Source organism: Zonotrichia leucophrys, chromosome 9, assembly GCF_028769735.1.
Source record: "Zonotrichia leucophrys gambelii isolate GWCS_2022_RI chromosome 9, RI_Zleu_2.0, whole genome shotgun sequence".
Taxonomy (NCBI): domain Eukaryota; kingdom Metazoa; phylum Chordata; class Aves; order Passeriformes; family Passerellidae; genus Zonotrichia; species Zonotrichia leucophrys.
Window position 1 is genome coordinate 9,495,982 of NC_088179.1, and position 27,104 is coordinate 9,523,085.

The window sequence follows — 27,104 nt, forward strand, 5'->3', positions numbered from 1 at the left end:
TTTCAAGGTAAAATACTTGAAAGAAACAAATAAATGTCAGCAGTAGCTTTCCCTGCATGCCTTCCTTTTTCTACTGAACTGTGCTGGTACATTCTTCAGCTTAACCCTCACATGCCCTTGTTATTTCTCTCTAATGGATACCTTTTCCCTGTTCCAGTACAGGAGTCTGGATTGCTGCTTTTTACACCATTGGCCAATAGACAAGTTGGTTCCCAATGGGATAAAATAATTTTCCCTATTCATTTAAAAAAAGAAATTAGATTACAGGTTGTCTAAATGTTGTTTATCATGCTTGCTTTAGCTGCCCCTTAACACTGCCAACACTTACAAGGCTGTATTTATCCCATAAAAAATGAGCAAACAGACCCCAAATAGGTGCAAACTGGCATAGCTTTTTAAAAATAATTTTCCAAATTTTTTTGCAAGCACAAGCTATAATATCTTAAAGCTTATGGGTATATTAAGTTAGAGTGGGAATAGATAATCTTCAAAGCAAAACCACAAAAAAAATCAAGCCAAATTGCTCATTTCCCTGACAGGTAATGGGGCAGGGAAGGGAAGACTTCTTACCTGAAATTATTCTTAATGGAGTCATTTTTAAATTCAAGTGAAATTCTCCAAAACACTGTAACAATTTGATATCCAAACCTCATTGTCTTTTCAACAGGTGAATTCCAACCTGGTGAATATCTCTCAGAAAGGGTGCAAGACAAGCAGATTCCTGTTGGAAGCACAACTGTATTTCCTTCCACTTAGCCTGATTCACTGCTGCAAACCCACCTTCCCAGATCCTGCACTGGACAACAACCTTGCCACAATGACTACCAGAGCAAACCAGCAGGATAATGCTTGGAAGCCCCCCAATTATAGCTGACATATTCAGGGGTTCCCGATTTCCTTCCACAGATTTTGGAGCCTGACAGCCACCACGGCTCCAACCTGAGCAACCCTTGGCACTTCAGGGAGCTTCCTCAGCTGCTTGCCACAGGTTGGGAGCTTCTCAGAGTGCCCCAAGGAAGCAGGGCAGAGCCAGGAGTCAGAAGTTATGACACCTCTTTCATTTAGGAAAACTTAAACCATGTTTGCCCATTTTCCTTTGAGTGGAAAATTTTGAAATGTCGCTTTTTGTTCCAATTCAGTACAAAAACATACTGGAATTCATGTCTCCTCAAGCACAGCTCCCCATCATAAAACTTCTGAGTCTCAACTAGTTCTTCTGTCTTCAATGCCTTTGAAAATCACCCCCTGAGCTCTCTCTGATGAAATCATAAAAGCAAATGCGTGCTTCTACTTCATATTCAAATACCAGATGTTTAAATATTCTCATCATATTCAACACACAAATATCTGTTCAAAAGTTTTGTTTCACAATATTGTGGGAATTACTCTCCTCCATACAAATGCTAATATTAGAATGCTAGAGAGACAATTCATGCATAAATAAGAGCATTTATGGCTATTCATTGTTACTTGCTGTTCATTTAGGTGTTGGCGAGTAAGGGAAGAGCGACTGGCATGGTCTGCCTTGACATGTGCAGAGTGTTTGACATTGTTCTGCACAACACCCTTGTCTCTAAACTGGAAACACAGATTTGGTGGATGGATCACTGCTGGTGGGTAAGGAATTGGCTGGGCAGTCACACACACAGTGTGACCCCACCTTGAGTATTGCACCCAAGCCTGGGGTCCCCAGCATAAGGGAGATGTGGATCAGCTGAACCAAATGCAGAGGAGGCCAGGAAAATGCTCAGAGGGCTGCAGCTCCTCTCCTTTGAAAACAGGGTGAGAGAGTTGGGGTTGCTCAGGCTGGAGAAGATGCAGATCTGGGGACATCTTACAGCACCTTAAAGTACATAAAGGGAACCTACAAAAATGTTAGAGTGGGACTTTTCTCAAGGAGAGAATAGGGGATAATGGCCTTAAACTGAAAAATGGTAGGTTTAGATTAGATTCTTTATTGTGAGGGTGGTGACACCTTGGCACAGGCTTTCCACAGAAACCGTGGATGCCCCAACTCCGGAATTGTTCAGGGCCAGGCTGGATGGGGCACTGTAACCTGGTCTAGGGGGACCTACTTTTAATGTCTTAACCAATCCAAACCAGCCTATCATTATTCTTCTTGTAAAACAATTATATCAAGCAAATAATAGCCCATGATTTCTGTGACCAACAAACACTACGCAAAAAGAACAGGGAATGAAACCAATGTAAGCAACAATCTGGGAACTTATTTCCCAAAACTGATCTGTAAACAGTTAAACAGCAAAGTTCCAAAAAGAGTTGGATGTACAGAAAAATAGTGAAAGCTGTCTTCTAAACACACTACTGGCATTTCTTCAGCCACCTTGGTAAGAAGAGCATCCAGCACAAAGGAATTACCTCTGCCACCTCTTCCCACTACCAGGGCATGCCCTGCTGCCTCAGCTGAGGAGGGGCTTTTCCACAGCTGCCTCTGGTCTACCACCACTGCTGGCTTGTGGGAGCTGCAGGACTGCTGAGGAACATGCCATTTGTGCTGGAAAGCATCCTAAAGCTTTTGAAATCCCAGCTGCCACAGGCTGCTCTTGGGAAAACAGGATCCATAACATCTTGGTGCAAAACTGTGTCACTGCAAAGTAACACAAAAGGGTTTTGTGCCATGGTAATCGGATCCCATCTACAGCATTCACTTTAAGACAAATAGGAAGTGATGAATGAGACTCAAATTCTTTTTGGTATGCAGATTTTGTTAAGACCAGAGACATGGTTAAGGAATGCAGTGGCCATACTTTCTTTTCCTATGAGCTGTTCTGAGTGGTTCTCTACAGTATTTCTTTAGCAATGAACTTAGAGCTGCTATTTGTTCTGGGAAATTGGGTCACACGTACTAAGGGGATGACAGAAGCCAGGTAAGGTGCAGTATCCTCCACATGAGCATCACCCAAGAGTGACATCCCGAGAGGAATATGGCCATGACATCTCTGGCCACTCTGCTCCACTTCACTAACATCTATTTCTAGAATAGTTATGCATTCTTGGCCTCACATCTTTTGGGACGATGCCCTGTCAAATACAAGGGCCATTAGCTATAATTTCTGTTTGCCATTCTTTAACATTCACACACACCATATTCAGGGGAGGAAACTGCAGGGATCCCCTTGCACTGGGAAATCGTAAGAGAGTCTATCTGCAGGTGACAATGAGCTCATGAGCTCCTCTGCTTCAAATAACACCTGAAAAGGCTTTGTGGATAAAGAAGGGGAAGCAGAAATAGGATGTTTCTGTTGATCTTTGGAAGCCTTCCAACTACCAGCTCCAAAGTTCAGCAGGGGCAGAGACAGTAGCAAGCTGAGAGGCTCTTTGGCCCACTCTGTGCTCACCTGTCTGGCACAAGGAGAAGCAGAGCACAGCCACGGCCCCACTGAGTCAGCACAGGCTCCTTCTCCAGGGATCCTGGCAAGCATCAGTGCAGCCAGTGAAGCTGAGGTCAGAGTGTCACAAGTTCAACTGCAGCTGAGCCTCCAATATCCCATAGGAAACACAAGCAAATTTTCTAGCATTCTACAGAGGAATACACAGAGCTGTCTGCACCACAGAAGCCTCAGAGGATTACTTATCACAAATCAGCGAGTCCATCCCAGAGCCACAGTCAGAACAGCTTTGGGCTCAGCTGCAGCTCATTTTTGGCAACACATAAGCACTCATGCCTGCTTGAAAGACACCCTCAAACACAGTGTCAGTGTCACATCAAAGGTTTTGCTTGAAGGGGGAGGATAGCACAACTTTCATGAAGACTTTCCCAAGAGTGGAATGTAGTGTAGGAAGTATTTTTGCTACTTAGTATTTTACACATATAAGAGCAGCTCGAGTCCTGTGGGAATGTACAGTTTAAGCCTTGGATTATCACTGTGTTATCAAGTCAGGCATACAGTTGCAGCAGCAAAAATGGCACACAATCTGAAACTGCAAACTCAAAATTCAGGTGACAACCAGACCTGGTGGAACACCGTATGCTGTTTTTAATTATATTATTCAGCAAGTTTGACAGATTTAATAACTTCACTTTAATATTTATTGCCAAAAAAATTGTCTGTTGACATGTTGTGCAAGTATTTTTGAACCATGTAATAATATTAGCCAAGATCAAAACAATTATTATGAATCTAATTATTCTAAAACCTGGAACATTAAAGGTCACTAAGCCTGGCTCTTGGCAACTACATTTATTTACTTTCTGTTTCTGACAACTGACTTTCAAATACACTAAAGGTGCCTTTGTTCTCAGAAGTGTCCTGTTAGGAGAAGTGAAATGCTCATTCTCCATTAAGGAGAACATCTCAAAAACCATTAACAGCCCTTCATTGTTGAACACTAAAACCTCTTCTCCTAATGGATGTTATGGTGCTACTTATTCACTTATACAGCAATTTTATCAATTTTTTGTGGTATTCTACTACTCATATTAGTGTTTTCTAAGATGCTTCCAAAGCAGAAGTTCCCTGTGGTCTTGGAACATTTTTATTAGCTCCTCAGGAAGCCAATAAATTGGAGCACTTGGTGTAGAAAATGAGATCCTATGCCCTATTTGATATGTGTTTATGTTCTATTGGAATAAAGAGATGTGCTACAGATAGAAATTCTGTTCATTAGCTTGTATTTATTATCAGACTGCAGCTGCAGCCTTTGGGCTGGCTGACATACTTAAAGTGTTTTCTAATATAATAAGTACTTTGGAGGAAAACAGTGTTAGCATTATGAAGCCAAATTCTAAGACACTTACAAAAAAAGCTACTCTTATTTACTCAGTTAACTTGCTCTAAGTTGAGCTGACATTAAAAGCAGGATTTGGGCTGCATACTTAAATATATGTTAATACACAGAAAGAGAGTGCAGTGCCAAGCTGTCTGAAATTGCAGACTCCCACTAGTGAACCCACACCACACAACACAATCTGTCATGTCAGGGAGACTTCACAGCACTGGTCCAACCCAATCCAGTTGGGACTAGCCTAACCCAGCAACCTCAGCAATGCCCATAGTTAGAGCCCTTTGCTGCTGGAGTGCAGCACGGCCTGACCCAGAACCACCCCACTTCCACATTCATGCAAAAGGAGTCAGCTCAGGCTCATTTTCAGCAATTAATTTAGAGTCTAAATTAATTTAGACTCAGTTGAGTCAACTCTTAGAGGTGTGAGCTCCCAATTTGTTGTGCAGAGCAGTCCTAGCAAATAGTGACAGTTCAAAACACAACTTCAGGAGAGATATTGTCTAGTGCTAAACTAATGTCACCACTGAGTGCTACAGAAGAGTGGATGAACCTAGTAGTTATTACAGATATGTTAAATTTGTCACATATGCAAATTCAATCTACCAAAAGATGGAAAATGCCTAAAATGTGTTTCCCCAGGAAGCAAGTTCACAAGGAAGAAACAACAGGAACAGTTTCAAAGGACAGGGGATGGAAACATGGGGAGAATTAAACTGAGCCCGGTGCAGGGAGAGCATGGCCACAGAAACAGTACATTGGCTTTTTTATTCACCAGCCACTGGAGGGAAGACATCAAGTGCTTGGACAATGGATCTCAACATTTTTGTGGCAAGAACAAATTTAACTTTTACAAACAATGGATGCCACCTTGCAAGACATGACTTTTCTATGATGACTTCCAGGATCTTGTCACAGTTTCTGGTTTCTCCTTTACCCGGGTACCACTCCATTTATCCAAAGTCTTGTCTCACTCCACTCTTTTCAGCTTATAAACTCCTACCCCAGTCTCTAGCTCCTTGCTTGCTCTCACTTATCCCTCATTCACAGTCTTCCTGACCATGTCCTTTTCTTCCAGTTTACCCCCCACACTCACTGGTCCCCATTTGCAGTCTCAGCCTCACTTCATCAGAAGAAAACTTGCTTGTGATCCAGTCTCAGCTTTGTCCTGCCTTGAACAACCCTTAAAACCTGGGTTGTCCCACCCTTGTCCTAAGTTCTCCTCCTTTCTTATCATCTCTGCACCAGAAAATAGATATTTTCTATCTGATTTGCCCCACATCTGCACAGCCAGCAGAGGTGATCACAAGGAGAACACACAGAGCACCTGGATGCCCTGGGGGGATGCTCAGAGCACCACTCAACCTGAGGTGAAGTCACCTGCTTCTACTGAGAAAATCTGAACCAAAAGGTTTTGATATTTGGCTTTGATCAAATCCATCCTAGGTCAATGTCTTGAAAGCAGAGCAAAAGCAATCCCTGATCCCAGAACCACCTCTGACTTGAAGTTCTCCTGGAAACACAAAAGCATATCAGTAGAAGAAAAAATGGGAAAATTCTTTTACCAGAGTGAGTAATATTAGGAAGGTATTTCAGCTGAAATACAATACAGAAAAAGGACTCTCTTCACACACACATTATTAACTTGAAAAGAAGACATTTATGTCAGGATTCAGAGATTTTCTCTCAGAGAATTCACTTCAAGAACAACTTCCTAAGTTAGTCCAAGATTCCCCAAGCTCCCCACACCCTGAAATAAAGAATTACAGTATGTACTTTCCTGAATGGTTTTGCCTAGAAATCAGACTTGATGCCTTTTTATTTTTCCCCCAATATTCAATGGACAGCAAATATGCAGCATGAAGATTTTTGCCCTTATCATTTAATAACCTATCTGTAAGAGAGAGCTGTGATAGTGTTAAACAATCTCAAATACCACTCTTGCCATCAGGTCTGATGAAAAGATACAAGGAGAGAAAACTGCAAATGCAAGAAACATGGAAACAGATACTACATAAGCTCATCAATGCTTTTTGAGCAGTATGTAAAAATACAGACACACAGATCAAGATAGGAACAAACCTGAATGGGGTTTTTTGGCCTTAGGCCAAATAAATAATTCTTCACTCTGGAATTCAGCATTAAGTATTAATGGGTCATAACTGCCTCACTGCTTGGAAAGGGTCAGGTTCAAAAGGAAACCACAGGGTTTGTCCATTGCCTCTTTATGTCTGACAAATGGCTGAGGGTTTCCTGGAGATAGAGAGGTTGTGCCCAAATGTTTGGTATTGAAAGAGCAGAGAGACCTGTAAGAATTAGCAGAAAGGTGAAAATCCCTGAGGCATGACCATGAAAAAAAGCTGAGAAGAAATCAGACACATTAATATTAACATTGAACTCATTTTAAGCAATTAATTAGTATTTCAGAGAGAAAACACTCATTAAAGATTTAGCTGAGTGTAAGAAGTCATAATAGCCATGTTACCTACACCCTCACTAGCAAAGAACAGGTTTAATATTCCTGATGTTTTTCAGACAAAATGAATGGGAACCAGATGTTATTTTTCTCCTTCCAGGAGGGAAAATAACTAAAAATTGAGTACACTGTTGTGTTTGAAAAATTATTTTCTAATCAGAGACTTTTTGTTTTGCTTGTTCATAAGTAAGCTATTCGTGCCTCTGTATTTGAAACACCTACTATTTAATTACTGCGCAATAATTAGTCCAAAATTTACTTGAGCCCCCTGCCTCTCCATCCACATATCATAATTTGTGGGAGAAAAACTTCTCAAATGCTTAGGTTAGCTTTTTAAATGGCTTGTTTCTTTCAGATTTTTCTGCTCATAAGCAGAAATTGGGACTGAGCAGCTGATTTGTTACTTCATTTCTTATAGTTTAACCTAGAAAGGACCAGACCGTCTAATGTCTATATACTGGTGTGCACAAACGCCTTTGCACGTGTAGCTAACACTAAAATCCTCATTTTCAGTCCTCAAATACAGGCAAGTGGTTGGTACAACAAAGTCAGCAAATGCTATTGGTGTAACAGTTAATTGAAGACCTCTAGATATTTCATATAGAAATATTTTGTATTCTGAAGGGAGGGAAGACGTGCAAAAGCAGCAGTACTTCAGACAACAGTGTACAAGAAAGGAGCTATACTGCAAGTATGGCCTCATCCTTCCCCTACAATATCTCTGGCCACAAACAGCCACATGCGCAAGCCCTGCTCCCCAAGGGGCTCCTTGCTCTCAGCGTCCCAGGCCCTTAAAGCTCCCCTGTCCTCACCTGCCCTGGGTGTCTCTGGCTCAGCCTGGGGCTCTGCAGGAGCAGCCCCTGCTGCCTCTCAGCCCTCTGCCTGTCCTTTCCCCTCAGATCCCCGTGCTGTTCCCATTGCCACATATGGGTGCAGAATTAAGCAAGCTTGCTGACACTTGTGTGTATGTCACTGTGATGATAGTGTGGCAGGAAACTTAGCACATTCGGAGTGTACTTGTGAAAATCCCAATCTCTGCATGCTGCCATTTGTATGTGTAACATTTCAAGGAAGCCAATTTAATTACCAAGGAGAGGTCACCGTGCTCTGGGTACAGAGGCCCTTTGTCCATTCAGAGCTACACCACTTTTTGACCTTCTTTGCCTCAGATATTACAAAACTGCAGGAGTCTGCTATCTCATCCCTGTCACTGCCATCTGGAGCCCTTTTCTTCTTTTCATGTTACTCAGGAGACCCTTTGGTATTTTTAGGAATATCAATTTACTCTTTTTCAGAAAAATATCTACGGAAATATGCCAAAGAAACACTCCACAAACCCAGCAGACGCATTATGCGAAGACACCTTGCAGTCATTAAATGAGGTGACTACTCTAAAGCCCATCACTTCCTACTGCTTTTCACATCATCATGATTTTTTGACCTCCTAGTCTATACCCTTTAACAAGGATTTAAATACACTAAAAACAGCACAACACCCTCTGCCTGCAGTTTGCCTTAAATAAATCTTTTCGACTTCCCACTGTAGTTTTCATTTTATTCTTTTACTCTCATTTATAATGACTCCTTGGCATCCTGTTTCCTAACAACATGCTATTAGCACTTCTGGGTTGTAATCCCCTCTTTAGCTGCCTAACCCAACGCTAGCATTAGCATCAGCGTTATCGTGTTATCATGTAACAGAGCTGCATGAAAAATTACAACAGTTGTGCAGCAGTTACACTGTAATTATTTAGTGCCACTCAATGTGAAGTGCGCAGTAATAGGTTGCATAACCAATTAAATTTCTGAATTCTGCTCACATAAGAAGCCACTGAAACAATGTCACCATAGAGGTTTCTCAATCCTGTCTGTGACTGATTTGTGCCTATTGTGTTCAAAAGGGAACCAAAACCTGAGGTTTGCTGGGTTTTTCTACTACTCCCAATAGCAAGGAAAACACACTGCTGTGGTCTTGTGAACTGCTACAGTTATTAGAAACGATGTTAATATGGGAGAAGAGTGCTTGGGGGGGAAAAAACTGTTAGATGAGTAAATTTACACTCCCCAGGGGTGTTCTTCAGCCTTAGACAGAGAAATCATAAGGAAAAAAGTAAATTACTTTTTCCAGCAGACTTTTATAAGCATATTACTGCTTATAAATATAAATTGTATGCAAATGAGAAATGTGTAGGCATACTGATGCCTATTCATCTGACTTGTGCAGTGTCCAGGCACATCTGGAGAACCACTGCAACAGGCTGATTTCATAAATGTGACAATGTCCCTTTTTGAATAACAATGTTTTCCATTTTCCTGACATATATTTGTTAATAAACATCATGGAATAAGTAAAATGTAGCGTTAATTACAACACAAATGCAATACACTTTTGTAACCAATGTTAATTAAGATTTAACTATTTTCTTTACAGCTTAAAGCTGGCTACCAACTCTGTAATATGCCTGTAAGATTCATATGCATCACTCATAAAACTTGAATAACAGTATTTTGAAAAACTTGAAAAACTCAAGTTACAGTTTCCTTTGGAAAGGCAAGAACTCCTGTGTATAAATTTATGAGTGTGCCTGCATCTTTATTTTGCTACTAGAAGATATACATACATACAAAGAAAACAAGCTATATGTAAGTTTTAGAAAACAGATACAACTCTAAGTAACAGCAAGATTCTCAGGCCTCAGTTCCCTCTGAATTAACTTTGGATTCCCAGTCAGTAGCAGGAAGGAGAAAAGGGTGAGATTTTACTATCCATACCAAGTAGATGCTTGAGATCTTTCCTTTTAAATTAGTACTTGCCTGATGCAAATTTCTGCAGCATTTCCTGGGCAATTGTCAAAGGCTATGAATTACATTAATCAATGAAAAAATGTGGTGGGTTGTTTTCATGAAGTTGGTTTTTCCCTTTTGCTTAGATTGCATCAGCTTCCCATTGGTTACTTGGTGTAATTCATTTTTTGGTCTATAAAATTTTATAGTAGAGTACGATAATAAATCAATCTTTATCTCTAACTGATGCAATTCTGTATTCAAGACAATAACATTAGCTTATATTTTGAGAAAAAGAAAAACCATAGTCTCTGTAATGCTATCCTATGGAAAACTTTATAAATTCTTACACACAGTCTCAATGAAGCATAGTTGCTGTTACAGCTCTGTGAAAGGAAATTTGAGGCTGTTCTTATTTAACTTCTGTTCTCTTTGGTAACAGATGAGAGAGAGAGAGATTACATTTTTCATTAAAAAAGGGAAAGAAGTAGCAAACCCAGTATCCACCAAATAAAAACTAAAATATGCACCTGTGGAAAGCTGCTGAAGCCAGGTCACTTGACAAAAGAGGCATCAGTATGAGATGGATACCACAGCAGTGCAAACAAGCGACTTTCAAAAACCAGCAAATCTGAATTTCACTTATTCCATTACGAGTCTCTTGTGCATTTTTGCCCATTGAAAGATCCACTGAACTACTAATAACTGTCATGAGATGACGACTTCAAACTTCCATCCTTCCTGGTTTTTCATTCCTGTAGAATGAAAATTTTGCACCAAGGAGATACTCTTCTTTTCCACATCAGTTGGGTCTGTCCTAAAACTCAAACTTAGTGCCAGCAATGTCTGAATTTAACACTGCCATGAAGAGACCAATGGTAAAATTAACTTAAAATCAAATTTTTTTTTTTATCCACTCAACTTCTATGTCTGTGTTGTATAGGACTCAAGGTTTTTTTCCATTTTTTGTAATTACATAAGGAGTGAAATTATATGAAGACATTTTATGATGTTGTATTAGACAGTATTTTAAAAGTTTTTAAATTTACTGATACCACTTCTATTTTGCTGCATGATAGGCAGAGTGTTTCCAAGGGATTCCAAAGAACAATATGAAAATTTTATGAAGTTATGAAAGAGCCACTACTATTTGAGCTCAGGGAATTGTTTCCTCCAAGCCATCCTGAGTTAACAACTCAAGGGCATCTTCTGCACACAATGTCTTTGGGCAGCCCTAGGTCAGAGAGAGGTAAAAACAATTCTCTGATTTGTTCCTGCCCAGAAATCTGACCATCAACATACATCAGTAGCAGAGAAACTCATTCGTGTTGAAATCCTGGGTTAAAATATTGGTTTAAAGTACTTTGATATTTTTTGTCTGATGCCTAGTAAATGTGGAACTCTTCATGTTTCAGTTTGGTTTGATTTCTTTCCCTTTACAGCTATTCATGCTTGTGCAAAGTGGGAGCATAAAGCCTTAACAAATTAGAACTCACATTCCTTGGGAATATTTTACAGGTATAAGGTGGCAAAAATCAGGTAAAAAATCCCACAGAGAAAAATTAGCCCCATTAGTTTTGATGAACGCTATGAACTTTTAGAATTATATCAAAATTCGACATCCATCATTGGTGCAGATAAAGTTATTACTGCGTTACAAGGGCAGATTTCTGTGACTAATATTGTGACACTAGGTTTTAGCTTCCTCTCATCTTTTGTGCAAATGTAAATTTTAAAACAACACTAAGAAAAGCAGCTTTCTCTCACATTGAAGTGTTCAACCAGAAGATCCCAAGAGGCTTCTGTGATGGTTCATTTATAAAATAATTCAACAAGAGCAGTTAAGTGATTCTGTTGTACAGTTTAAGTGCCTTTGCTAATTTTCCTGGCCCTGAGGGGGGGTTTGTATCATATATTTCATTTGAAGCAATATAAATTTCAGAGAGCAATCAGAAACATTCCCTAAGGAGTGCAGGGGGACATCTGGACAAAGAACTTCCTTTTATAAATACACACCACACATTTTTTGCAGCCACTCTTGCAATAATAATGTCTACCCTCTATTTCCTCCACTTCTTGATGGGGATTCTGCTACAGACTTAAATACTAATGCACACTAGTTATGCATATACGGACTTGCACTATTAACACACTTTCATATTTTTGATCAAATACACATGCAAAAATGAAATTAATCATTTTCTAAGCAGAGTCTGAAATAGCAACCAGCCTTCCCAACTCTGCAAACCCCAAGGCTGAAAGCCACACACAGACAGCAGTGCCTCAGAGATAAGGAGCTGCAGGAGTGGTTTGCAGATTTCCCAGAAGATCCCTCATCTCACTGCAGGGTGGTGGTGGGTTGGACACACAGCTCAGTGTGAACAGAACACCCTGCAATACTGATCATCTCAACAACTCTCCAGGATTCCCCTCTTTCCAGAGGCAAGCATTCAGATTACCCAGAGCTCCCTGTGAACATACTGTCTGTGAACACCACAACCAAAAAGTTGTTGAGCTGGACTCCAGCAAGCATTGTACAAAAAGACATTCACCTGGGTCTTGTTGTACTGGTGCAGAGTTACTCATTAAAATTTATGGCCATCTTCTGCAGTAGACAAGACAATCATTCAAACAGCTGTAAAATCTGCAATTGCATGAAAGACTAAACACAAGGAAAAGAGCAGAAAGTATCATAAATCATAAACACAGGTCCTTAGTGTAACGTTAACAGCCAGAATCTCCATTTCTAGTGACAAGGCTTAAAAACCACATTGGTTTCACATTGCTGTGTTTTTTTAATGTGCTGGATTACCCAGAAGGTAGCCACCCTACAGTCCTAGCCTAGAGGACTCTCCAGGGCAGTAATAAAAGAGAGACAGGGAAACATTTACTTGGTTCATTAACTCCAAGAGCTCAGTGTATTAGCTAAAGTGTAATCTTGTGCCTCCTCTACACAAGGTGGCCACACCAAATGCTGGGGGCTCTGGGATGTGCCTTTAAAATATAGGAAGTTCTGAAGTGTTGATGCTGCCATTGAAAGGGCAAGGACATCTGGATCATTGGGCCCGACTCCTGTGAAAGTTTAGCCAATATTCCAGGTGATAAAAAGTGCTGCACATACACAGACCTAAAGAAGCTTAAATCACACAAAGGAGAGGACATGTACATTGAGAAGGCCCAACAGAATCCAGCCAAGCACTGTGGCAGCCTGGCTAGAGACTGCTGCATGTACTTAGGTCCATTGCAACTGCATGGGAGCAGATCTAAACAGAAGAACACAAGACAGGAAACATTTTTTTCATCCTTCTGACACAGTAGATCAGCAGTATCCAAATAGCAATACACACAGTAAATTCCACATCCTTCTCTGCTTTCCTTTTAGACCTGTGAGAAAACAGATGAACCCTCCTGCACACCCTCTAGGTCAAAAGATTTGTTGAACCAAAGAAAGAAAATGCCAACACCCTCTAGCAGCTTTCTGTGCTTCTCCTCACTGTGCTGTATTTTTACTTCATCCCTTTAAAGATCTAGCTTAACAAGCCTGAAATACCAAAGTCTATGTATTTAAAACATATTGAAAGAAGGAATTTTTTTTCAATATCTGAAATGGTATTGGCCTTTTTGATTATCAAGAGCCAGCATTTTTCTCAAGCAGCTGCAACATTTCTCTTCATCATCTCCCTTTCCCCAGGTATGATACAGTGTCAGAGCAGCTGAGGCCAGAAGCATAAAGGCTGAGATACCATGAGAACGGCTGTTCTTGCAACAGGAGTAGTAAAATGCATTCAGAAGTCACAAGAGATGTGGCAGCAACACAACATGTCCCTTTCCATTTAACAAGTTCATTGCTTTTGGATACAGCTGTTCCAGCTTCTGGGAACTTACTTGAACTGAATGTTTCAGTGCTGTAAAAAGTCTGTAGTATCAGCCAGAATAAAGTCTCTTAATTTACTTTCTTAGTTTTGAAGTTTAACACTAACACCCTTTCTGCATAAGTTGTTTTTAAAATAATTATTTTCATTAAATAATGGCATTTTGCTCACTGAAATAACTGAGGAAACCCCTGTGTACTCCAGTAAGCACTGGCTGAGGCCTCCAACATCAAACTCTGTCATCCTTAAAGACTTGACCCAGCACCATTAAACATTACTGGGAATTATGCCATTGGCTTCAAAGGGAGTAGGAACAGGCCCTAAATAAGCAAAACTTCTAGTTATTACTCCAATGGGAGTAATCTTGTCAGGCCACAGAATGTGCCTGCATAAGCCAAAAATTCAACAGTGCTTTCTCAATGATATACATACACTTCCTAGGAGTGTTCTGAATTTCTGTATGCACAAACCACTCAATGCATGTATCAGGTAATTGTACAGAGAGGCACAAGGGAGTTCTAAGAGAGCCCGTGTATGAACCCCAGACTGTTTACCTGATGGGTTCAGGGCCCTTCCCCAGTATTATCCCTCCAAAATATGCATGCACAGACAGACAATTAAGTCTCTCAGAGCAAATTGCCACAGCATGTCACAGGAGTTTTATAATTAAGCTCTGCCCAACTTCTGCCTTACTCTGAAATGAAATTAATTGAAAGGGGATAGAATTTCACAGGAGTTTTTTCCTTAGTAGTGTTATTTGACTGCTGGCTGGTTTGCTGACAAGTGAGGCAGACTGTGCCTTAAGCAGAACAAACCCCATACCCAGATATGTGAATTGCCTTTGCAGAGTGGAATCCAACTACTGCAAGAATTCTCATTACCCACACAGCCACACATGATAGAACATTGAGACAGGACAAAAATCTGTGCTATTCATATCTGGTGTCTATGACTTGGAGTGTTTGAACCAATGTATGTATTTGGGATTTTAACTCAGTAAGAGAGCTGTTTTCAGTGCTTTAGAGAGTGTTCCAGTAAGCAGCTAAACTCAGGGGTGCCTAAATTACAGGATCACAGAATATGGTGACTTGGAAGGGACCCACAATGGTTGAGTTCAACTCCCAGCACTGCACATGACACCTCAAGAATCACACCATATACCTGAGAGTATTGGCTAAATGCTTCTTGAACTCTGCCAAGCTTGGTGCTCTGACCACTTCCCTGGGGAGCCTGGTCAGTGCCCAAAAACCCTTTGGGTGAAGAACCTTTTTTAATATCCAGCCTAAACCTCCCCTGACACAACTTCAGGCCAAGCACTGGTCACCACAAAGAGGAGATCAGTATTTATCCCCCCTCTTCCCCTCACAAGGAAGATGTAACTGCCTCCTCCAGGCTGAACAGACCAAATGCCCTCAGCTGCTCCTCAAGTAGCTTTCTCTCAAGGCCCTTCACCATCCTCATTTCTCTCCTTTGGATACTGTGTAAGAGCATCTTTCTTATATTGCCATGATCACAATACTAATAAGCATGGTTTAAGAATTACTACAGCTCCTGGTTCCCTTTCCCCCCCACCCCTCACTATTATTTATGCCTCACCCTTCCAAGCCCAAAAGTCAACAAGGTCAGAAAGCTTTATTGAATAGGTTTTCTAAATTACATTTAAATGCAATTTCCAGAATCCATTATGCCAAAACAATCTAAGCCTAACATGCTTTTGAGAACTCAAGCATTGCATTTTGCTTTTCTAAATCAAATTACACTTACTCCACTTTACCAACTTCCACAAGGCTCAACACATGTCCACACTTTTGAACCTTCAGCTTTCTTTGTATTTCACATTTCGCTATAAACAGCCTTTATCCTGCACACCAAAGGAATCAAGGATGGATATAGGCCAGGATAAACTCTCAAAATATCTCATTGTGGATTTTTCCTCCTCATTTCAGCATTCATAACTGTATTTTAAAACCACAGATATGCAAAAGAATGACTCTTCTTGGTATGAAACAGCATATTCAGGTTTTAATCTTAATGAGTTCAAACATATCTAATATGTTGAATGAGTAAAGAAAATCTTCAGCAATACAGAAGAAGATATAATATTTTTTTGAGATTATACACCTCTGCTTGGCAGAAAACAGGCAGATTCCTCAGGGACAGACAGAAAATGCAAGAAGTTTGAACTCAGCAGCTCAGGAGTTGAACTTCAATTAAACAATGAGGTACAACAAAGATGATATTAGCTACTAACTCTTGAGACACCTACCACACCAAAACCCATCCTTTGCCAGAGATTCTTGTTGGATTATTGATTCGGTGAGAGTGCAATTTTTAAAGGAAATTAAATCTTTTTGGAGAAGGACAGTTCCAAAACTGTTAGATAAGGATTATTGTAAAGGGAATTGAACACTGGAAAGGGAACATGCATCCACCCTGAAGAGTAGGGATAGCACATAACTGCCTTGAGAACAAAGAAAGAGGTGGGGGGAGGGGGGGAACATATTGTTGGATGTTATCTGAGACATGATGAAAGAACTGTGTCCTCATCTGAGAGTTTTTAAAACAAAGAATATGATGGATGTGTGCATATACTACTCAAAGGAGAGGGCCTTCTCTCCCTCAAAAGAACACTGATCTCCCCACAATTTTATTCATCAATACCATGCTGGTTGGCACAAGGATTGTACCAGCTCAAATCCCTTCCCAGCCCTGGGTAGATTTGCTCTGTTGGTAAGATGAAAGGTGAGGATTTCCCCCAGTAACTCTCCAGATGAACTTGCTGGAGGCCCCCTGTGGCAGGAAGTCAATTTATAGACTCGTGACACGCAGCAGCTGCTGCCGAAAGCTCCCCACGGCTTTTGAAGCCACACTGATCACTGCTGCCATGGCCTCCCTGCTCCAACAGGATCTTGAAAAACAAGAGTTTATCCCAGGGTTCACAGATTTTCAGGGTTTTCTCTTCTCTACATCAGACTGCTCACATGGAGACTGTCACCAGAAACATGTCCTCTACTCTATTACCTGTTTAACACTTGTGCTAAAGGAAGAATGCACAAGTAGTTCAAAAGTTTCTGTAAGGCCTGGAGTGCTGTCACAAAACTAATGAGTTTTATACTGCTATCTGAAGCCACTATTTTCTGAGCAGGCTGATGGCATGGTAGGAAGTTGGATTTGGTCCATTCAGTAGTTTTAAAAACAGCCCACATTGTCTCCTACTCTGAAATCTACCCATATACAGGTAAAGAATTGATTGTGATCCTTGTATTTTACTAATAGCCTGCAGTTCGCATTTCTCCTGAGCCCCCACCATCTGGCATTTTCAGTGTACACATTTCAGTCCAGTACCACTTGCACTACTTTTTCAATTGTATCCTGCATGCCACATTATTTCTCTTGGATGCAAGAAACCAAGGAATTCCAAGAGCTGTTAATGGCATTTTTCAGTTCAGCAAAAGTCAGGAAGATTTTACCAGTTGGCATTTTTTTATTATTCCCATCTCAAGGAACAGCTGCTTTTCCCCCCCCTCTGTTGGCATCCTGCCAGGAAAACAAAGCCATCTAGTTAAGACAGATTGTCAGTAACAGACTTTAACCTGATGAGGTAATCACCAAATCAAGTCCTAAGAACAATGATAAGGAACAGGGATTGCTTTACTGAGTAAATGAATAGGAAATCCCCCTGAAATAATATAAATAAAATTCCTGGAGGTCTGAGAAAAACCTGTCCTGTAGGGCAGAAATTTTCCATGTAGGCAGTCCTGACTAGAGCTGCTATTCTCCGTGCCATGTGCAATGTGCCAATCAGATGAGAACCTGTTTTCTTTTCTCTCCTTGTGATGTTGCCTTTTTAAATGTTAGGATTTTGCTTCAAGTAAAATACTTATCCTGGACAGGCTCTTTAGAGAGCACCTTTTTCACTAAAATTCTCCTGAAGAAGCAGGGAGAACACCTTAGCACAAGGGATCAAAAAATTCCTGCAGCCTGACCTAAAAGTCCTCAGAAAGCATCTCAGGGTCAGGTGTGGGGGTGGCATGCACTGTTACACTCAACCAGGTAAATGGCCAGCCAATACTTAGAGCTCCCAAAGCTTTCAGACAAATACCTACATCTTTTGCCAGAACAATTCATTAAGCAAATGCAGAGTAAACTTAAATTTATAGTTAGATACTGCAAGCTAGAAACTCCTGGTGCTGTAGAGAGTCAACCCAGAGTCATCCCAGAAAGACAGAAAGGTCCTTAGAAATCTTTTATGATCTTCTTCACAAATGTCTATGCTACCCATCCAGATTCCATTCTTTTATTTCCCATTGTTTTAAATCACTTACATTCCTTTCTCCATCACTGCTTTTGTTCCTGTTATCCTTCACTAAATTTAAAAACCAATTCCAAAATAGAATCCAGCTACTACTTTGCTTGGCTCTAATAATAATATTGTGCCACTCTAAGAAAGCAAATCACCTGCATCCACTTCAGCTTCTTCACCAGTGAAAATGAGTACACAGCTTTCCAGCTATAGTCAGCCTCTGATACATTTGGATGAGACTTGTTTGCAGCGCTATTATTGTAATTTATTACACCCCATCCTCCCTAAATACCATTTTCCTTGCTGCAAACCAAAGATCTCTTTTTCCTGGCATCTAGCAACCCTGCAGTATCTTTGTTGACATCCTGCCAAGATCTTTGCAGGTTCTCAGCAAATCTGTTAGTCTCTGCTGGGGCCAGCTGCTGTCTACAACCCTCACATATTCTGAGTTTCGTTCGATTAGAAACCCCCCTGAATATATTACATGCTTCTGACCTCAAGGGTAATCAGATGGAAAGACACTTCTGCCGACCACTGCAGAATCCTTAGCTCACCACCCCTGAAATTTAATTTGTATTATATCACAATGGGGGAGAAGAGATCAGGTCAGAAGAAGAAAGGAGTTTTCATCCAAGTCTTCCTCCAAAAGATTCAATCTTGGCATCATGTCCAGAGACATTTATCCCACCCTCCCAAAGAAACAGATGAAATCTCAGAAGCTGATGAGATTTGAACTGTTACCAACTTTTAAAATAAGCTTCAGAGCTGTCAGCATCCCAGTTCCAATCCTTCACAGACTGCAACATACTCACATGATTCAGCATTATTTTATTATATGTCGAATTTTTCATACTTTAAGAGAATTTTTTGTAAAACTGGAAAGATTGGAGTGGTTTTTCACTCCTCAGGCCTCACACCATGCAAGTACATAATGTGCAGGTGGTATGAAAAGCAATGGTTCTAGGACTAGATGAAAACTGAGCAGGACTTCAAGATCAGATTGACATGTCAAACCTGACAGTATAAGTTCTATATAGGAACCAGCCCAAAAGACCCACTCTCTGAAGTAACCATAAAAACCCAGGAATTTTTACCACTTAAATCTCAAAAGATTGATCCCCAATAACTGAGGAGTACTGGAGGAAAAGACACAGCTTCCAATCCTATGCAGACCAAAGAGAAACAAACTTCCAACACCTAGAAAACAGATGCACACTCACTCTCTAGCCCCTGCCAGGGATGCCTAGGTACCACAAAAGCACAACAGTCCCAAGGTTCAGAGGAACTGCAGGTTTGTAGCTGTTTATGGATTTTCCGGACCCAGTTTTAAGGTGGCACAGTTGTGACCTTTAAAGTGGCAATAGGCTCCAAGGTAGCATTGGGGTATGCTTTCCAACTCTTTCCAGTGCAAACCCATGCAGAGCAATCTTTACCCTCCTTGGAGTCCAGGGCTGGGTCAGACCTTTGTGTCCCATGATTTCTAGAAACTGGGGTTTGGCAGACCTACCTTTCCTTCTGCTTACTGTTGTTCTGTGAGCATATGACAAACTAAAGAGGCCATAAGCACAGCAACTGAAGGAAAAAAGCAAAGCAACTGAGCTACTTCTTGGAGCCGTGTGAACATGCTTGTTGCAAGAGATGGTCTTGGGCTGTTCTGGTTTAATGCCTCAGTGTGAGTGGGTGCCACATGATAGGGTTGTTGATATCACTACTGACTCTCCTTGTGGAATAGCAGTTATTGCACCCTCCAGCCCAGCTTGGCTGCACTCAGAGGAGCAGAGGAAGCACCATCCAGCTACATGAGGAGTTTTTCTCCAGTTTTGTACAAATGGAGAATTAGCAGGTGAGAACCTCAGAGCAGAATGTCACATTTATGCACCCATCTCTAGGTCTTTTAGGAACTCACCACCTTAAACATCGGTAAATATCTCCAACCAAGATGCAGTATGGTTACTGAGGCAAAATGCATCTTTAGCAAGCCTACCAGTAACAATGTACTACCTTAATGCATGGCATAACAAACTACCCATCAATATGTGATCAGCAGCAGCTCTTACTCTGCCCTGTAAGTGCACCCTGGTGGGTGCTGACATCATTTGTGCTAAATGCCAACTGAACTCCAGATCTCTGCTCTCAGCTGACCGAACAACCCCAAACAGATTGGGGGGTACCAAAGGACAGGCACATGCTCAGTCTACTCACAAACCTTTGCTAACACAACTTCCCCTTCAATCCACATTAGTTCCAGCTAGACAGCATTTGTGTCACAGGAGAAAAAGGCAAGACAAGTAGATTAAGGGGAAAGGACTGTACTTTTCTTTAGCACTGCCATATTGTTATCCTGAGAGTCAATGCAAAAGCATTCCTAATCTGATGCATCAGGTGCAAGACTCAGTATTACTTCTTCAGAGAAAACTCATGCTGTCGCTAGAAAATATTTCAGCCACAATAGTGCATCTTACTTCAAACATTCCACACAAAATGGTACTTTCTGAGTAACTAGGAAAAGTTGCCTGGTAATTTCATAGAAATTATCTGTTTCTAAATAATAAAGCTCTCAGATATCTCCAAGACAAAATAAGTACACCCAGAGAGTAATGCAAATTCTTAAAAGAATGGTATTGAGGAAGTCTAATAACTGTCTAGAACAAATTACACTGCATCAATAATTAACTGTGAGTGCAGAATCAGAGAATCACAGAATACTCTAAGTTGGAAGGGACCCACAAGGATCATCAGCCCAGCTTTTAAGTGACTGGCCCATAGAGGAATTGAGCCTGGGACCTGGGCATTATTAGCACTATGGTCACCTCCCAGACAGATAAATACAAAACTTGGGAACTCCATTGGAGTCTGACCACACCACTAGTCACCCAGGTATTTTAAAGGATTCATGTGGATGTTTTCACACAAAATTTATTCCTGTTACCTTCAACAGTTTCCTTAAAAATCAAGACACTGTATAAATTGCTGTATAGTTCTCAGATAGTTCCAGTTTCTGGAGCTCAGGACATGCTCATTTACATGTGTTTAACAGTTCTGGACAGCTTGTTCTGCAGTCCTAATCCCACAGACATCCTTCACCACACTGTGAGGTGAACTGGCTCTCAGCAGAGGTGCACACACAGCAGCAGGAAGAACATGGCTCTTTACAAGAATTATCAACTCATTTGTTGGATTGATCCTTTGAACACTGGCTACTGTTTTCCAAATTCTCTTTTAGAATGATAGCACTACCCCAATGGCCAGATATAAAGGACAGGTGATTAGAGATCTTTTACACAAAATACATTAAGAAAGTTCATTAATGCCTGACACTGGGGAAGGGGCAGCACTGGAATTCCATAAGAGGGAATCCCTGCTCAAGTAAAAAATATATTAAATGTTGGCAATTAACAGCAACATGGCTAAGGAAAATAGTTTTTAAGAGGTCAGTCAGGGTAAATTTTCAGGTTTCAGTCCAGAGAAAGCATCTTTGACATTAATTGGGATTTTTACATATGCTAGATCCTTAATCTGGGAGAATTTCAAATAAGGCAATATTTTTCTCTTCACCTCTTTTATGTATTTCTCTCAAACATTTAAGCAGCTGCATTTTGTAAATTTACTCATTGGTGAAGTCCTGGCTTCATTTTTGTTCCTATGAGGTGTGACAGTTTCTTCTAGGCCTGAGTTTTTCCACTTGCTTTAGCAATATTCATAAGCTAAGTTTACACATATGCTTAGATATACCTTGGACTGGGATTTAAGAGAAACAGCTCTGTGAATTTGCTTGCATGTCCAACTTCTTTCCCTCTGTTATCCATTCAGAACAAAAATGCTCAAGTTTCAAATCAATTGTTCCAAAGATTTGTAAGCATATTAGAAGGATGTCAGTCACACTAATTTAAGCCACCCTGCTGTGCAAAAGAAATTGTTCAAAAAGTCATGCTCCCTCTCAATCACAATGTACTATAAAGTAATCTGGCATAACCAATTCAAAAAATATCAGACCCATAACTATACAATGTGAAATGTAGTGTTGATAAGATGATTTTTAATTAGAATTTAAAGCCCATTTTGCAGTTACTCTAGGAGACCCATTTTCATCTTTAGCCATCTAGTATTGAATATTAAAGATTTGCTGGATGCAGTATTTAATAGGTCAAACACAATAAAACTACAAATGTAGATAATAAGGGAGAATCCTTTATTCAGTGAGGAAAAATTCAATTCAAGAAAAGAGAACAAACAGAGCAGAACTGGTTGCAAAGCTTTCATTAAAATAGGTGCCTGCCCTGTTCTCCTTCTTGACTCCCTCTCAGCTCCCTCAGCAAATTAGAAAAACACTAGAGAAAAAGCTGTTCATAAAAAGTTGTTTAAGGAAAATTATATCATTTGAAATTATACAAACTATGTTATTTTACAGTAAAAACTACTTTAATGGAAAAAAGATACTACTATTTGTTAAAAAAAATTCAAGTTAAATTATTCTTAATCAAGTTTCTTGAACCGCTTCAAGGGCAAATAAGGTTTTTCATTGAGGAGCATTTGAGATGCTGGGTTTAATTGCAACTTAAGATATACTTGTCTATAATTTTTTTATAACTCTTCATATTAAACTATGCTTTAAATGTGTATTTCCATGAATAATTTGTTTAAATACTTAAAAATTGAATGAACTATTTAAGATGAGATATATATCAGTTACTAATATAATCTGCTTGCCCATTTCAGAATCATGTTCATTTCCCTTTTGATCAGAAGGTTTTCTAACCCTGTCACCACTCCAAAGGTGACAAAGGTGAAATCACATTGAAACAGTGCTTCTGAAACCCATAAACATCCCAAGCACATGAAAAGAAATTTAAAATCTTGCTTATATGACTATTTTTGTTTTCCATTTTAATAATTATAGTAGAATCCAACTTGTACAATGTAAAAACAGGAACTCAAGAAGTGATTGCCGAAGAGCCTGTTGAGACTTGGAATGAATCAACCACAGGAAATCTCATCTGGGGAAATGTGATAGTTAGTCCTGTAGAAACAGTTCAAGAAACTCAAAACAAAAATTAGAATGTCCATGACATGAAAGAAAACCTTTACCTTCTTTTTTGCCCTTTCCATCCAACTGTACAGTAATTCAAATTAGTGGGAAAACCACTATTTTCATTCTTCCCTATTTGGTTCCTAATTGTATACATAGGGGTTTTTCCACCCATTTCCCCATTCCTCAGCTCATATCATACCCCCTTCTTCTGGCATCTTGGATGCAAGAAGAATGTGGAAATAAGAAAGAGAAAGAAACTAGACAAGTGAAGAAACCCTCTTCCCTGATGACCAGCCAATGCACCTTAGTTAGAAAGTTTTTAAAAGAGAATGAAGTTTTGTATCCAAAAAAAATCCAGTTGGGAAGGGAATCTTGCAGCTATGAAAATAGTTTTGTATCAGTGTTTCAAAACATTCAAAAGTATTTTTCCTACCCCAAAAAAAAACACCAAACAAACAAACTACAACCAAAAAAAACCCAAACAAACAAAACAAAATTTAAAAATAATAAAAAACAACTACCAAAAAACCCACACAAAACAAAACAAACCATCAAAATCCAATCCATTAACTAAACACCAAGTTTTGCCCTGGCTCTCATCATTGGGTTTGGCACTTCACACTCTTCTGGGAAGTGCTAATTGTAGGGATGCTATGCTTACATCTGACCTGCCTTTTGCAACAACTCCCAGCTGCTTCAGTGAAGAGAACAAAAGCCAATTCCCAAATTCAGCCACTCAACAATCTTGACATCTAAGGATAAAACACATTCACCTTTTATGAGCTGGCACAAAGCCCGTGCACTAGTTAAATTTCACTTGAATCTGTTAGGATTTTTGCAAGGACTCTTCTGGGTCTTCCCACAGATGTGATTTCCCACTTCCCAAGTGAGCTCCTGTACATAACTCAAGCAACCAACAACTCTTAGGAAGTTCTCATTTGGTCTGATTCTATCAGAATATCACAGACTTCTCTCTCTGAGACTATTCTAGTGCTGCAACTTTGGACACAGTTAGAAAATATTGAAAACACCTACATCAGCAGACCTTTGTGGCTTTGTGCGTTGACTCACATCTTTCTTTTCAATTCTCTTCCCTTTTGCAACTTTAAATGCCTGTGAGGGGATTTTTGTTGAAGTGTGTCAATGGCAAAATCAGGGCACCAGCTTGTTAAATAAACAATCAGCCCCCAAGCCATCCCAGAAAAAGGAAGAGATTTCTCATACTTACATCTTTTGTGAGTTCAGGTTTATTTAGGTTTCGAATCCCTCAAGGCAAGCACGCAATGTGTAAAGCAGAAGTCCATAAGAGAAACATTTTACCCCTATTGCTTACCAAGAAGGAACAAGGCTTTTAGAAACAGATCAGAATGCCACACTTCATTAAACAACATCAGCCTTCCTTGTCTAATAACTTTCTCCTTTATTTTTCTATTGCAGTCACTTGTATCTATTTTTAAAAGATAGCTTATCTTCCATATAAACAAGATATTAGGTGACCAATGGCTCTTAATGCTTACACTGTAAGAGAAACATCCAACTGAAAGGAAATCTCTCTCCCTTTTATATCTTTCTTTTGAGTCTAAGAACGCATGGATGTTACTCAAAAATAGTTCAGGCTGTATAGTTAAACACAACTTGAGTCATAGTGACACAAAAGAATTAGCAGAAGAAATTCATTCTTGTTTGTTAAAACATCCAGGATCTCACACATTTTAAAGGTTTAGTTTGTGCATACCTAGATACGTGCAAAGATACAAAGAATGTTGATTTTCCATATGAATGCAAAGATTTTCAGAAGGATGTAAAGAAACCTGACACCAGAAACCTTTCTCTCTTTCAGATTTGGTTGAAGAAAACGACACCATAATGGAATGGCTGACTGAAGTTCACAAAGCTGGAAAACAACTTTGGACCTGTTCTCAAACATTCATCATTTCCCACTGGCATTAGAGAAGAGTCTGAAGTTTCTTCAAATTGAAGGATATTCAGATCCAGGATGGAATGATAGGAAAAAGCCAGCAATACATTGAGGTTGTAAATTTGAATATAGCTGCATTCAAAAGCACTTGGATCCTACCTGTGTATAAGAACTCCTTTATAAATAAATCTAAGATAAAGCCTACTGAACTCTCAATCTAGTTGAAATGCACACATGAGGTGAGTAGAATGAAAATATTTTATTACTGGAGGAAAATTAGGGTTCCCTAGTCAGCCCCAGCAGAATTAATTGCCTCTCTTACCATGTTCAGTGGAAGTTAAGTGTGACCCATCACAACTGGGACCCAAGTACAAATGGTCAGGAGACTAATTTAATTTTTTTCATTTTGCAGCAAATAAAGCAAATTTCACCTTAGGCAGATTTAATGTGCTTATAAAGGAGCAGAGAACACAAATGGTTCTATAGAAAAAGAAAAGCACATCTATAATTTCACTTCTTTTGCTTATTAAAGAATTGCAAACTTGTCCTGAGGTTTCTCCATTGTCTCTTGTGACCACTGACTGCCTCTATACTGCATTATTTTGTGAAAAACAGAAAGAAACTTTTTATAAAGTTCACCACAATTTGTTACTGCTCAGCAGGAACATAATCTGGACTTCTTGCAGCGCTGTAACCCAATTTATTTCCCTGTCAGATCACTTGATGGATGTGTCTATAGAGTTCTCAAACAGGAGATAAAACTTTTTACCACTAAAGGCAGATAGTACTTTGCCTTTCATCTGCCATCCAGGGGTTCAAGCAGCACCTGCTCAGCAAGGCTTCACTAATTCAGTTCAATTTTTTGAACAACCTATTTAAGAATTACAGCAGAAATAAAATATAAACATTTCCATAGGTGAAAATCTCCAGTCTGGAGTTTGCAGCCTGAGCAATGTGCTATTCCTTCATTTTAGCTCACAGCAATGCTGACCTTAAATACAGCCAAAGAATGAATATTTAGACCAGCTGCATTGAGGCTCTGAGTGAGATGTGTGTTCCTGAAAAAGCAACAGCATGCACATGCACTCAAAGTTTTTCTAATATATTCCCCATTATAAGAAAGATAAAAATACTTCAGCTCTCAATGCTGACTTCATCAAACTTTGAAAGGTACAACCACACCTACACATGAATGGGAAATCCCCTCTGAAAATGTATTAGGGCACTATAAATTATTAGTCTCTCCAGTGCCAAATATCTGTTTTTCTAAGCTTAAAGGCAGGTAATAACACACTGAGTAATAACATTATGCTATTATTTAAAACAGAGGATTTCCAATTTGTGTAGCAAATAATTAAACCTTTTCAATTTATAAAACTGAAATTTTAAAACTCAAATTTTCAAGACAATTCACGGTAGATTGATTAAGTTTCAATGACCAATTTGTTTCAAGGGAACCACAGCTAAAGGCAACAGAATCTAACAGAGCTGGTGGACAGAAATATCTGGACACACATTTTATACCCAAAGTATCATATGATGATTATTAGCCACCATTCTAATTCTGTGAATGGTAAGCCAAGCATTCTACATGAAAGACAAGAGCAACAACATTCCTGCAAGAGTAATTTTAGGGTCCAGCAACACAAACAGCCCAGAACATAGAAATTCAACTGACTTTGCCATCAATACATTGATTAGTAAAAGCTCCTGATTGCAAAAATGCAGAGATAACCACATGAAGAGCAAAGCAAGCTCATAGCACACTGATTTTCAAAAGTCCACCTCAAACCTACCTACTGCCCCAAGCTTTCCTCACTAACATACACCAACTTTTAAAATCAGTGAGTACTTTTTCTTCTTCATTAAATTAAGCCCTTTTTCTAAGGACCCAGATATTCACTTAAGGCTGGAGAAAAGGCAATCAGCCTTTGGTAGGGATCTGAAAATTGCCTATCACTGTGTTCTGCTCCTCTTCC

General features: G+C 39.7%; 1 long non-coding RNA gene across 6 annotated transcripts in view; it reads right to left on the reverse strand.

The window, feature by feature from the left end:
• The window catches only part of LOC135451910 (uncharacterized), a 113,537-nt gene that overhangs the window by 39,285 nt on the left and 47,148 nt on the right, over positions 1-27,104 (reverse strand). For 3 of the 6 annotated variants that reach the window (XR_010441476.1, XR_010441472.1, XR_010441473.1), the window contains 2 exons: positions 6,826-7,049; positions 5,632-6,256 (listed from right to left, as the gene is read on the reverse strand). The exons of the other annotated variants lie outside the window; for them this stretch is intronic. This is a non-coding gene — a long non-coding RNA (uncharacterized LOC135451910). Of the gene's footprint in view, positions 1-5,631; positions 6,257-6,825; positions 7,050-27,104 lie in introns of those variants that run through there. 6 annotated transcript variants of the gene reach the window in all.